The following is a 14,511-nucleotide window of genomic DNA, read 5'->3' as shown; positions in this document are numbered from 1 at the left end:
ATGGACCTGCAATATTCAGAGGAGACCCACTTCGTTTCTGGGCGCGGAGATCAGACTCCATATCAATACAATCCATAGAGGATGCGTCCATAACGCTATTCGAAGGAGAGGGCTGAGAGGTCTTTTGTTGCTCACATTGTTTTTGGCCCTCTCGCTTGTTTATGACCGGCGGCGGCTCCCCTCGGGCGACGGGACTCTGGGAACCCGAGGGAGAGGGCCAATGGTTGAGACCAGCAGAGAGCGCCTCCGTCTGGAGGGGCAAAGGAAAAGGGCAGAACGAGCGGGGAGCCCCAACGATGATCATGTAATTTTTCGAGCTCTTGCTCCCCTCCTACCGAACAGTTTGATTGTTTCTTGTTTCTTGCAATAAACGAAGTTACATAAACGATAACAGTCTACTGTCATTAGAAACGAAACTAAATCAGTTAGTTTTCTACAAAACTTTGGTGCCGAAACCCGGGAACGGATTAAACAGGGACATCGACCGGACCCAACGACTCAACGTGCCAACGACATCAACATGGATGTTCTGAAGAAAAACAGGAAGGCCGTCAGAAGTCAAGCTACACGGCTTACGAAAGAAACGGACGACATCTTCGCTGCCGAGGAAGCACCCACCAACGAAAAGGTGAGCGTGCTTCTTGAACGTCTACGATTGGTCAAACAACAGCACAACGACGTAGATGCGGCAATCGAGCCAAATGTCAAAGATGACGAAGCGGAGGCTGAATTCGAGCAAGTCATCGAGTATGGTGACAAGATTGCTACTTGCATTTGCCGACTAAACCTGAAGAAAGAGCAAACTGAACAACCAAGCAAAGACAAAGAAATCCGATTTCAAGCTACCGTTGGAAGCGCTTCCGCGGCTCAATGAATCAAATTACCGAAACTGGAACTAACAAAATTCGATGGCAAAAGGAAAAGCTGGCCGCCATTCTGGGAACAATTCGAGGTGGCAGTCCACAAAAATACTGAACTTTCTAACATCGACCGCCTGAATTACTTGAAGACGCTGCTGACCGGAGAGGCCGTGACTGCAATTGCCGGACTGCAGGCATCAGGTGATTGATACAGCGACGCGGTCGACATCTTGCGACAACGATTCGGAAGCCCTGAAGCGTTGGTTTAGGATCATATGCAGGGCCTAATTGACGTGAAACCGGTGTTCTCTGCAAGGAATGTGCGAGCCTTGAGAGGGCTTTACGATGAGATACAGGTTCACATGCGGGGGCTGAAGGCTCTGGGCATCGAGGACGATGGCTACCAGGCGATGCTCTATCCTGTCCTTCGCCGCGCTCTCCCGAAAGAATTGATCTTGGACTATCATCGTTCACAGGCTGAGAACCAAGAGGAAGCGACGCCGGCGGTGGTCGACGATTCAGGTTCAACGACATCGTCGTCGGACAGCTCACAGCTGACGCCACTGCATTCCCTGCTCAGATTCTTCCGCTTCGAGCTAGAAAGCCGCGAGAGGTCGCTAGAGGACCGGCCCGACGACGCACATGGTAAGCCTGCTTCTCACTTTGATGGGCGCAAGGCACGAAAGCATCGAGGGCACGCTCGCCCTTCTTCGGCCTAAGCCCTGCACGATGCAGCCATCTGCATGCAATGTGTGTTCTGCGACTCAAAGACACATGAGAGCCAAGAGTGCGAGTCGAAGATGACAGTAAACAAAAGGAAGGCATTCCTCACAGCGAAAGGTGGATGCTTTCGTTGCACGAATCATGGACACCGTTCGAGGCATTGCAAGGTTAAACTCAGTTGCAAGAGATGTAAACGCAGACATGCGACAGCGATGTGCGACCCTACTGTCAACGAAGCCAAGAACGCACGGTCGGCCAAAGAAGGGGTACAGGCAGTAAGCCTGCACGCCTTAGGGGCAGAAAAGGACCCTAGTCGCCGCACAGTCCTAATGCCTACCATTACAGCGTTGAACAAAGGGACTAAAGCAAGAAAGATTTCTCGAGTTCTCTTCGATAGCGGCCGTCAGAGAACATTTATAGCAGGAGACTGCTCCAGGAAACTTGGGTGAAAATTGCTCGGGACAGAATTACTGTCGGTGGGAGTATTTGGAGGAGGGCAGACCAGACGCACATTCAGGCGTGTTGAAGTGTGCCTCTTCCGACGAGACGACCCAAAAGCGCAGTACAAAATCGAAGCCCTAGAAACACCTTCCATATGGGAACAGAGTATACCCTGCCCCAACGAAATGATCAGAGATACACTTCGAGAGCTGATGCTTCCTTTGGGTGATGATTCGGCTCTTAACGACGACACACCGATTGATGTGCTGATTGGCTCCGATCAGTATTGGGAATGCATCACTGGGAAGGTGAGAAAGCTGCCCAACAAACTGACTGCCATCGAGACGGTATTTGGATGGGCAGTTCAGGGCCAAGTCCTGTCCAAATGTCAAGGGACAATTTGCACACATACTATTGTCATGAGAACGACCGTGGCTGATCGAGAAACCAGTCCGATTCTAAAGAGGTTCTGGGGGTTGGAAAACACTGGTGCGTCAGACACATCGACTGAAAATTCAGACTCCCAAGCCCTGGAGGTTTTCTCTAAAAATATCAAGAAGATCCACTATCGCTACGAAGTAAAGCTTCCTTGGAAAGACGAAGTCGAAATGTCTGACAACCGCGGATTAGCGGAGAATCGCGTTCGGTATTTAACGAAGCGGTTAAGCAGGAACCCGATTCTCATGAGAGATTATGACTTCGAAATGCGGCGCTTAACTGACGAAGGCATAGCAGAGAGGGCAACAGACACACTTTGCGGCGACTCTCAGCGAGTGTACTACATGCCCCATCAGCCCGCACTGCGGCAAAGCAGCACGACCACCAAAGTGAGGATAGTTTTCGATGCCTCATCACACAGTGTTCAGGCTAAATTCCTGAACGAAAACCTCGAGTGTGGTCCGAATTTAAATCCTGACCTCATTCGGCTCCTGCTGAACTTTCGGCGACATAAAGTCGCACTCGTCGCTGATGTCGAAAAGGCATTTCTTCAAATAAGCGTAGCGCCAGAGGACCGCGATGCGCTAAGGTTTCTATGGTTCGCCGAGAGCCCTGTAGAAGGCAGGCCATTGCCAGAGATCAAAGGCTTCAGAATGACCAGAATACCCTTCGGAACCACATCGAGCCCGTTTCTCCTGGCAGCAACGCTTCAGCACCACCTTGAAACAATGAAGGATGAATTTCCAGCAACGACAGATGTATTGAAAAGCTGCATTTATGTGGATGATCTGCTTTGCGGTGCACAAGACGATGAGGAAGGAGCGAAGATATACGACGAGGCAAGTCGCATCTTTCGGGCTGCTTCAATGCGCCTGCACAAGTGGGGTTCTAACAGCACAAAGATGAACGAACTGTTTTGTCAGGAGATCCCCGATGAAATGCCCCTTGGACAACCGGCTAATTTGCTGAAAGTGCTAGGTTTAAGTTGGAAACCAAGGGAAGACCAACTGACATTTTCTCCCGACTCCGTCATTGAATTTTCAAAGGCGCAAAAGAATACCAAGCGATTTGTCCTACAAACGACCGCGCGGCTCTACGACCCCCTGGAAATTCTATCGCCGTATACAGTGAGAGCGAAAGACCTGTTTCAGGAGATTTGGAAGGAAGACATCGCATGGGATCAGCCACTTCCAGATCATCTCCTAAGGCAGTGGATCAAGTGGTGCGAAGAATTACGTTCGCTACATGAGGTCACCATCCCAAGAAGGTATGAAGCCAACGCCAAAGGGCACCCACAGAGTCGAACTTTGCACGTGTTCGCAGATGCCAGCCCGAAGGCTTACGGCGCCGTGGTCTACCTCTGTACCGAGAATTCTACAGGAGAAAGAACTTCCGCCTTCATGCTAGCCAAATGTCGTGTCGCCCCCTTGAAAGCGGTCACCTTGGCAAGGCTAGAACTATTGGCAGCCTTACTCGCGTCAGGACTCTACCAGTTCGTGAGGTCGAATCTTGATATGAAGTTTGACAAGGTTTTCCTCTGGACCGATTCTATGATCACACTGAGCTGGATTCGAGGAAACGCAGCACGGTGGAAGGAATTTGTGAGGAACTGCGTCGCGGAAATCCAACAAAACAGCGAGACCCCGACGTGGCGATTTTGCCGCGGAAAATCGAATCCGGCTGACCTCATGACCAGGGGATTGACAAGCACTCAACTGAAAACCAGCGAGCTATGGTGGAACGGGCCGCAGTGGATAACAGGTCGAGCTGACGTATGGCCGGTTGAATCACAACCAGGCGACTTCACGGTTGAAGAACTGGAGAAAAAAAGGGAGGTCAGTGTCTTAAATTCCACCAGCGATAAAGAAGATGAGTTGCTGGATCTGGAAGATTTTTGCTCTGCATCTAGAGTGAACCGAGTAACAGCTTGGATTTTCCGGTTAGTGCGAAATCTGCGATCTTCTGACAGGATCTCTGGCCCTTTGACTGCTGCAGAAATCGATCATGCGAAAGGATTTTGGGTGAGAAGGGTTTAGAAGTCGGCATTTTATGCGGAACTGGAAAGCACAAAGAAACGCAGCCGCATCCCAAACGACTCCGCATTGAAAGAATTCGCCCTGTGGACAGATGAAAACGGCCTACTGAGGATAAAAGGGCGAATCTGCTCCACAGAGACGACACTCGACGAACGACACCCGATTGTGCTCCCCAAGAAGCATCGCTACACATCGCTACTGGTGCACGAAGCACATCGACAGCTGCTTCACGCAGGTGCAAGAGACACACTTGTGCTATTACGAGACAAGTACTGGATTGTGCGGGGGCGTCAGTTTGTGAAAAGTGTTGTGAGATCGTGTGTGGTATGTAAGCGGCACAGTGCCTCGCACTTCGACGCAGCAACAGGGCTCCTTCCACCTGACCGGACGTCCCAAGCGGACCCGTTTCAGGTCGTCGGCCTCGACTTTGCCGGTCCCCTCCTGGTGAGGGAGAACAGTCGGACCGTGAAATCATACATCGTGCTGTTTACATGTGCTGTGACGCGGGCGGTGCACCTTGAGCTTGTTGCGGACATGAGCACAGAGCGATTCTTACAGGCCTTCCGCCGTTTTGTGTCGCGCAGAGGCTTGTGCCGAACCATATACTCTGACAACGCTCTTTCGTTCAAACGAGCCTCAAAAGATATGGGCATTTTGTGGAAGCTCCTGCGGCACCCTGAAACTAAGAACCATTTTGCCAACTCCGGCATAGAATGGAAATTTATAGCAGAGCGCGCACCGTGGTGGGGCGGATTCTACGAGAGGCTGGTCCGTAGCATGAAAAGCGCGCTGAGAAAAACGGTCGGACGTCAGTGCCTAGACACCACTGAGCTGTCAACAATCCTGGCTGAGGTTGAGGCAGTAATAAATTCTAGGCCCCTCACGTACACATATGAGGACCCTAAAGACGGTACGCCGCTCACACCGTCCAGTTTCCTGACGGGAAGACGCTTGACGGCTCTGCCTTCGCCTGAAACACGAGCCATCGAGGCATCCGCCGCTTCGCTCCGGGCGCTCTGGAAGAAGCGAGGGCGAATGCTGAATGTTTTCTGGCAGACATGGCGGCGAGAATACTTGGGGCAGCTACGCTCGGCCTTTGCCTCTAAACAACCCAAAGCCGTGACTCCCCGAGACGGAGAGGTTGTCTTGGTTCGAGAGAATCAACCGATACTGCTCTGGAGAACAGGAGTTATCGCTGCCGTGTTTCCTGGGCGAGCCGGCAAGGTTCGTTCTTGTGAGGTCAGGATGCCGAGGGGAAGAATTTTCGACGCCCTGTTCAGTCACTGTACCCATTAGAGTTTGCAGAAACGTAGAATGAGCAAGGTCATTCGGCGGGGCAGTGTTGAAACTTCGTTTTCTTTTCGTGTTTAACCTGTGTGTCCTTTGTATGTGATTTTCTTAAATACGCTTCATGAGACGAAACCCAGACACCTCTCGCTTGTTTATGGCCGGCGGCGGCTCCCCTCGGGCGACGGGACTCTGGGAACCCGAGGGAGAGGGCCAAAGGTTGAGACCAGCAGAGAGCTCCTCCGTCTGGAGGGGCAAGGGAAAAGGGCAGAACGAGCGGGGAGCCCCAACGATGAGCATGTAATTTTTCGAGCTCTTGCTCCGCTCCTAACGAACAATTTGATTGTTTCTCGTTTCTTACAATAAACGAAGTTACATAAACGATAACAGTCTACTGTCATTAGAAACGAAACTAAATCAGTTATTTTCTACAACAGTCGATGTCTGTAATGGGGGCGTCAGGAAGTGCCGCCCGTGCGGCGCGGACCGCATCCCAGTTGGTGAGTTTGTGCGTTAGGTGAAGGGTCGTTCTTTGTTTGTACGGTACTGTAACGGAGAGCATGTAATAATCGCTCCCTAATGAGTGATGTGCTGTGTTCCACGTAATACCCGCAAGGTGGCGGCTCAGTGTCAAGTCCGGGCTGGTGCCGCGCTGACAGTGCTGCCAATTTTCGTCGGAGTGTTAAAGTTGTGTATTGTGAGGCGGAGCTGCTGTGCCAAGGACCAGACTCGCCTTCCCCTTCCCGTGGTGGTGCGGTAGCCCCAGTCAGTATGCTGACTGTTGAAGTCCCCTCCATTAATCAATGGATGCTTGCCTGCCATACGATGGAGATCGCGCAGTAGCGTTTCCAATGAAGCCATCGGATGAGACGGTGTGTGATATATATTTGCAATAAAAATAGATGGTGTGGAGTGTGAATATGTTTGATTTCTGTGATCACGCAGGGTGTCTCGGAGGTGATATGATGCGTTTGGTGAGTAATGGAGCGATGTATGAGTATAGAAGTCCTGGGTGTATTCGTTGCGTCCGAGTGAGCGGATGTGTAGCTGGGAAGTGTTGCAGGGACATGTGTGTCCTGAAGGATGAGGATGTGGGGCGTGGGAAGTGTGGGGAGGAGGAGTTGGTGGGGTGCGCTTTTGCCCCGGAAGCGGCGGCAGTTCCATTGCAGAATTGATAAGGAATTAGGAGGTCGCCCCGCCATACTGTAGCGTGGGTGGGGTGAGGGTAGATGAGTTGGGTAGGGGGTTCTGTGGGGTAGGCAGGCGGGATTTTGGGGGGGGGGGGTTGGGTAGGTGCAGCGAGGGAAGGACCTGTTCTATTGTTTGGAGGCGGGTGTCATACCGTGCGAGGCTCATCTCAAGGGTATGCACCATGCGCGTAAATGCCGCTTCAGTTTTTTGTTCGAAGCGTTGGGACAGGTGGTCAACGAGGTTATTAAATTTTGCCTCCAGACGCGCGCTCATTTCAGGGGGTTCTGTGGGGTAGGCGGGCGGGATTGGTGGGGGGATTGGGAAGGTGCAGCGAGGGAAGGAACTGTTCTATTGTTTGGAGGCGGGTGTCATACCGTGCGAGGCTCATCTCAAGGGTATGCACCATGCGCGTAAATGCCGCTTCAATTTGTGGTTCGAAGCGTTGGGACAGGTGGCCGACGAGAAGATTAAATTTTGCCTCCAGACGCGCGCTCATTTCGGCCCGTTAAGCGTCCATGCGGGCCTCAAGGAATTGAAGGTCGGTTTGGGTGACGGGTGGTTGCTCTGGTGTGCGTTTTTTCTTGGCTGGGGGTGAGGTGGGGGTTTGGGAGTTCGATTGTTCCATGCTTTCAGTGGGTGTTTGAGGTACTAGCGTGGGTTGCGTGAGAGGGACTATTGGCGGAAGCGGTAGAGGGGTAGAAGTGGCGGTCTTAATGAGAGAGGTAAGACGACTCACTTCCTCTCGCAGGGCCTGTAGCTCCCGGTCACGGGGGTCCGCCTGTGTGGGCGGTGGGGTTGAGGGCTTGCTGGTAGCTGTGACCCTGTGGCCTGCTACTCTGTCTGCCCAGGAAAGTTGTGGAGGTTGTTGGTCCTGGCGGCAAGGAGACAATGAGCGAGACTTGCTAGAGCGACGAACACTGGCGCTGTGCGATGTCAGTGCAAGTTAAAGATCCCCAGATGGTCGAAATTATTCTGGAGCCCTCCACTACGGGCACCTTTTTCTTCCTTTCTCCTTTCTCGCACCCCGACCCACGCATCGCGGGAGATGAGCGCATCGACAGTGTCACCGGCTGTCGCGCACTTACACGGTCACAACGTGCAATGATCCTCCGCGCGCGCATTGGCTGCGTGTGGCCCGGGGAACGACGGGTGCGTCACGGAATCGCGACGAGTGATGTGTGTGACGGATGCGGTGCAGTGGAAACACTAGAACATCTGCTCCTTCACTGTGCCGCGTTCGCAAATGCTCGTCGCGATATGCTCGCGGCCTATAGGGCGCAAGGCATACTACCAGACTCCATCAAGACGCTATTGTGGCCACAGGGCAGTGCGCGCACTCGTGAGCGAACTTTGTTGAGCCTCTGTGCATTCCTCGAACACACGGGCTTGACGTCCCGTCTGTTCTCCGTCAGGTAGTTACACGCAGTGACCAAACGCTCCGCGAGTTCTACCTTGAACAATTAATAGCTGGACGCCCCACGCCAGTTGTAGCCATCACAGTGCTGTGCGCGTGTGCGATTTAATTCCTCTAAAATGAACTAATCACGCCCAGAACCTGGACACATTTCTTATTGTGTAAATAGTTTGTACATATTACTTCTCCCCCTATCCTCTCTTCCTGTCCCCTCACCTCTTTCATTTCATTTCTCCATTCTGCCTACTATCCTTTATTTCCGCTGCACCAGCTCAGGTGCTTCAGTATCGATGGCAGATGCCGGAGCTAGCAAAAATCTTTTCCTTCCTTTTTTACTATTATTTTTAATAAAATCACTTCACCACCTTTCACTCCCTCCTTTATCCCTTCCCTTAAGGCGCGGTTCAGGTCTACAACGATATATGAGACAGATACTGCGCCATTTCCTTTTCCCCAAAACCAATAATAATATTATTATTATTATTATTATTATTATTATTATTATTATTATTATTATTATTATTATTATCAGTATTAGGTCCACCTTGCTGCCCTCGCTAGCTTAGCGCTTAGACGCCACAGTTTTAGGTACGACACAGCTGTAAGGGTTCCGACTACGAAGCCTTTCAGCAATGCGGGGCATGACATTAATGGTGTTATATGCAGCTACGTACTGATCAGCGCAAACGGTGAAATTAAACTCAGAGGAACAGTGGTTGCGTCTCTGCATTTAGTCGTGTGTCAATGGGTTACATTCTACCGTCATGCTTCCAGAGCAACATTTTTACGCCAATTTCTAGCGCCAGCGAGCAGTTTCCTAACGTAGTAGACGTAAAATATAGCTCTCTTGCTAAGTAAACACGTAGTGAGCGGTCGTGTGCGTAAGCCTTCGTAGCTGCTACCGTATTCTTTACTATTAGTAGACAAAGTAACATGCGCAACATTACGAAAGACTTGCCAAATAGTGTCATTACAGTTTGTCCTAACAAATAAAAAACTGACCGAGAATTGTACGCCCCCTTCTCCCCTGCTTTAAAAAGTGCTCTTCGCCTATTTATGAACACAAGAATAGTCCATTTTCATATAGCAAAATGTTTTAATATGTCACCGGTGTAATGATGTCATTCACATTTTCTTTTGACAGATGGGCTACTCCCAGTACTACGGCAATGACCAAGGCACAACCAAGAAAGTAAAGCCTACCTGGTGCAGCCACCGTTGCACTAATTTACACCAATACGTGTGCGATTTAACCAGCATAAATCACTACTAGGCACCACCTAAAGAGCTTGAGTGGCAGCCACCCGTGGGCGAGGCACGATGCAAACTGCATCGTCAAGGATGCCAGACTTGAAAGACTGTCGCCATATTCTGGGCTCATTTTACAAAAGATTCCCTTAGGTATTAGTGCCACATGATTGGAAGGTACGTTGAAGCACGCCACCTGCCACAGCCAACGCAACGATAGCCCAGTAATGTCAGCTAATTTGAATAGAAACGATTAATCAGGAATGCCTCTAGCGGAGTTTTTTAATCGGAACCTTGGTAGTCACAAAAAGTGTGAGAGAAATAGAGAGAGGGAAAATTGGTTTTTGAGGAACGCAAATGGCGCAGTGTCTATCTCGCATCTTGGCGCACACCTGACCGGCGTCGTAAGAGAAGGGATAAGGAGAGACTGAGAGAAGGAAGGAAGAAAGGGGTGCTGTAGTAGAGGGCTCCGGAATAATTTCGACCACCTGGAGATATTTAACGTGCACTGACATCGGTACAGCACACGGGCGCCTTTGCGCTTCGCCTCCATGTAAACGTGGCCGCCGCGGTTGGGTTCGAACCCGGGTACTTCGGATCTGACATCGCACAGCACACGGGCGCCTTAGCGCTTCGCCTCCATCGAAAGGCAACCACCGCGGTCCGCTTAGAACCCTGGAACTCAGGATCAGTAGACAAGTGGTCTAATCATTAAGCATGCTTTCTGGCGAACGCGGACGCTTGACTTGGATATCAACGTGTGCATTTCTCGCCAAAAATTGGCTCAAGATGTGAGGGTCGCTGGAACCAAACAATTTTTTTTATGACGCTGGAGCACTATTGCAGTCGGTTTAAGGACGGGGAGAAATGTTTCAAAGATTTCTTACTGCCGGCACGGCAATATTATCTCTAAGGAAATGTGACAAAAAATGTATGATGCATGTAAAGCTTCAAAGAGCAAACGGCGTAGCCATGTAGGCGATTGAGCGCTACACAGAAGAAAACTGCAGCAAGTGACTCAGAAGGTACCGATTACGGCCGGGGGTTGTGAGGCGGAAGAAAATGAGGAGGCTATAAGTTGCGCCGCGCAGACGCAGGCCTGTGTTCCTTGATTTTCAATCTGATTTCCTAAAGCTCTGTCAAAATTTATGATTTTCTTTTTCTCACAGAGTCCTCTCAATTTATGAGCCGCTTAGATAAACCTGGATGAAATTTTCCGCTTGAATCTGCACGAAACTCTGGCCAATCCCCCACCGTGGGTATGTGCCATTGTGTATTCGAGGCTACAACAACAGCGGGCCTCTGTTGTATGTAAGCTGTTGCGCTGTATGCTGTTGCGCTGTAGGATTCCTCGCCTTACTATATTTATGCCGTTCTGGGTTCACGCCGCCGAATCTAAGTGCATCATGAGGGGATGTTGAAATAGATCATTTCATCCAATACTGCCGGCGGTTTCACGGCAAAAATTCAGTTTTTGGTGGATAATCCTTTTGCTCAATTAGGGCTGCCGTTTACTCTTCCCGACCTCATTTCCTTCGGTGAAACTGTCAAAGGGCATGCCATTTGGCAGGTGTGTCATCTTCTCAAGTATATCATTGAAACCGGGAGAATTTTCTGTTAACTTCCCGATGCCTTCAGTTTCCTCTCAAAATTATTTCCTTTTTGATGAATTCTTAAAATTTAGTTATTCTACTCGCACCGCTTTGTTTCCTTGATTTTCATTTCGCTTTCCTCAAGCTCTCGAAAAAGTCATGATTTTATTTTTCTCTCAGAGTCCTCTCAATTTGGGAGCCGCTTGAGATAAACCTGGAAGGAAATTTTCCTGTTTGGATCTACACCAAACCCTGGCCAATCCCCCATCGTGGGTATGTGCCATCGTATTTGAGGCAACAACAACAAGAAGCAGGCTTAGAGAAGGGGTGAAAATGCCACAGTACGTGGAAGACGAGCAGAGGTTGCTCTCACAGCGGTAGAAGCAGTACTCGCGTAGGGACCCATTCATTGAGAAGACACGCATCGCGCACTTTGGCGCAGCGTGCGCCGGCTTTACGATACTGCTCGTTGGTGTGTTCGTCTTCGTGATTGCCTTCGACGTCCTCAAGTAGGCAACAGTGCCGCTGCAGTTTTTGCAGCCAAGGTGCGCTCGCAGAAACAGAAACATGTGCCCATCTTGTGCCACAAGAGCGTGTACAGATATTACGATCGTGCCGTTCCTTACAGGCCTACCGACCTTCCGGGTAACTACTGCTCGCCCCTGGTGCTTCCCCTCCAAGGCTTCCTCAGCGTCGAAAGTGGTATACCTTACGGTACCTTCAATTTGGTGCAGTCCCAACTCATCGAGCGGCGCGACGAAATGAACAAAAGCTTCCCGCACCTCAGATACCTGGTCGCCGCACGTGACGAGAACGACGGTAGCTGACTAGCCTTCCTCGAGACACCCGGCACTACGGTACTCAGGACTTTCCTGGCGGAGATGGTACGTTGGTTGCTGCACATCCGCTTCCATCGACTCGTGCTCAGCCGTGAGTTTCTCGTCTGGAGAGACTACCCATGGCATACGACTGCCTTCCTGTCGCACTTCAAGCAAGTCATGCACAAGCACGGCCTTCTCTTCATCGTGACCGCGACGTCGGACGCGGGTATTGTTAGAGGAGTCGTGAGACTTGGCCGACTAAGCAAATTCCTTGACTACGTTGGTGTAGTGACGGACGGTATGCATTGCGCAGAACACCCGACGGCACCCTTGTGCCTTTCTGCCATCAGCGTGGCCGCAAATGTGACAGAAGCGTGGAGGACTCCATCGAGCACGCGATCTCTAGCGGCGTACCCCGTAGGCAGCTGCTGGTCACCATCCCTCTGTCATGTTACATATGCGCCGTATCCAAGCTTCCCGGGAAAAACGAGGTGCCCACTTGGAAGAACGCGCGGGAGGTTCGTGTCGTGTCTTACGGAGAAACATGTCACCTGATGCATTAAGCCGGCTGGGCAGTGTACTTGAACCGCGAGAGCGAGAAGCCCCACGCGTGGCGAAATAACCTCTGGATGGGGTACGAGGACAAGATCAGCGTATCAAGATGGCGTCCCTTGTGGAAAAGATGTTCCTCGGAGGTGTCATCATCTGGGACGTGGAAGCGACGACTACTCGCGGCCCTGCCGACTCATGAACCCGTTAGTGCGGGCCGTCTTCATTTAGGTTGACGGGACGCTGACTGACGACAGCCAACAAAAAGAAACCTAAATCTAGAACATCAAAAGCCGCCTAGTAATCACAAAACAGCTGATCGCCCGCTTACAAAACGAAACCGGAAATGCACTTCTCAACCTCCTACATTTCGGGTTTCCTTTTGTAGGCGGGCCATCAGGTGTTTTGAGATTACTAGACGGCTGAAATGCACTTCTCTACCTCCTACATACCCGGCGCGGTGGCTCAGTGGTTAGGGCGCTCGGCTACCGATACGAAGTTGCCGGATTCGAGCCCGACCGCGGCGGCTGCGTTTTTATGGAGGCAAAACGCTAAGGCGCCCGAGTGCTTTGTGATGTCAGTGCACGTTAGAGATCCCCAGGTGGTCGAAATTATTCCGGAGCCCTCCACTACGGCACCTCTTCTTCCCCTCTTCTTTCACTCGCTCCTTTATTCGTTCTCTTACGGTTGGCTCACGTGTCCAACGATATATGAGACAGATACTGCTCCATGTCCTTTCCCCAGAAACCAATTATTATTAATACTACCTCCTACATCCCTGCCCTCACGAAACGATTCTAGTCGCACCGAGAGTAAGGTAGCGACTGCACCTTTCTTTTCCTCATAATCAAAACATTATTTTCAATTATTATGAGAAGCTGGTACATCATCATGTAGATGCTCTTCTGGTGGTAGTGGTTTTATTTAAAGTGATAGTAAAAAGGAAGGAAAAGATTTTTGCTAGCCCCGGCATCTGCCATCGATACTGAAGCACCTGAGCTGGGGCAGCGGAAATAATGGACAGCAGGCAGAATGGAGAAATGAAATGAAAGAGGTGAGGGGACAGTAATAGAGGATAGGGGGAGAAGTAATATGTACAAACTATTTGCACAATAAGAAATGTGTCCAGGTTGTGCGCGTGATTAGTTCATTTTAGAGGAATTAAATCACACACGCGCACAGCACTGTGTTGGTTACAACTGGAGTGGGGCGTCCAGTTATTAATCGTTCAAGGTAGAACTCGCGGAGCGTTCGGTTACTGCGTGTAACTACCTGACGGAGAACAGACGGGACGTCAAGCCCGTGTGTTCGAGGAATGCACAGAGGCTCACCAAAGTTCGCTCACGAGTGCGCGCACTGCCCTGCGGCCACAATAGCGTCTTCATGGGGTCTTTTAGTATGCCCTGCGCCCTATAGGCCGCGAGCATATCGCGACGAACATCGACGAACGCGGAACAGCGAAGGTGCAGGTGTTCTAGTGTTTCCACTGCACCGCATCCGTCACACACATCACTCGTCGCGATTCCGTGACGCACACGTCGTTCCCCGGGCCACACGCAGCCAATGCGCGCGCTGAGGATCATTGCACGTTGTGACCGTGTAAGTGCGCGACAGCCGGTGACACTGTCGATGCGCTCACATCCCGCGATGCGTGGGTCGGGGTGCCGCTTTCGGAGATGGTCGTGGATGGCCGCACCCACGTCCTCCAGCGCAAGGGGCAGATCGCTGGCAGGTAGTTGGTGTGCAGCGGTCGCGAGGTCGTCAGCTTCTTCGTTGCCGGCGATGCCGCAGTGACCGGGCACCCACTGTGCACGCATGGCACAACCTCTCTGCGCGAGGCGCTCGATGCGCGAGCGAATTTTCCGCACTAATGGGGTACCGCGGCCGTTAGATTGCAGGCTGCTGAGGGCG

At 51.2% G+C, this 14,511-nt stretch overlaps 1 pseudogene; it reads left to right on the top strand.

The window, feature by feature from the left end:
• Positions 1–1,222: 1,222 nt before the first annotated feature.
• Positions 1,223–12,876, top strand: LOC144095522 (acidic mammalian chitinase-like; annotated as a pseudogene).
• Positions 12,877–14,511: the final 1,635 nt, after the last annotated feature.

Source organism: Amblyomma americanum, chromosome 6 (assembly GCF_052857255.1).
Source record: "Amblyomma americanum isolate KBUSLIRL-KWMA chromosome 6, ASM5285725v1, whole genome shotgun sequence".
Classification (NCBI taxonomy): Eukaryota; Metazoa; Arthropoda; class Arachnida; order Ixodida; family Ixodidae; genus Amblyomma; species Amblyomma americanum.
The sequence above is the reverse complement of the archived record's forward strand: the minus strand, read 5'-3'. Positions and strand labels throughout refer to the sequence as shown.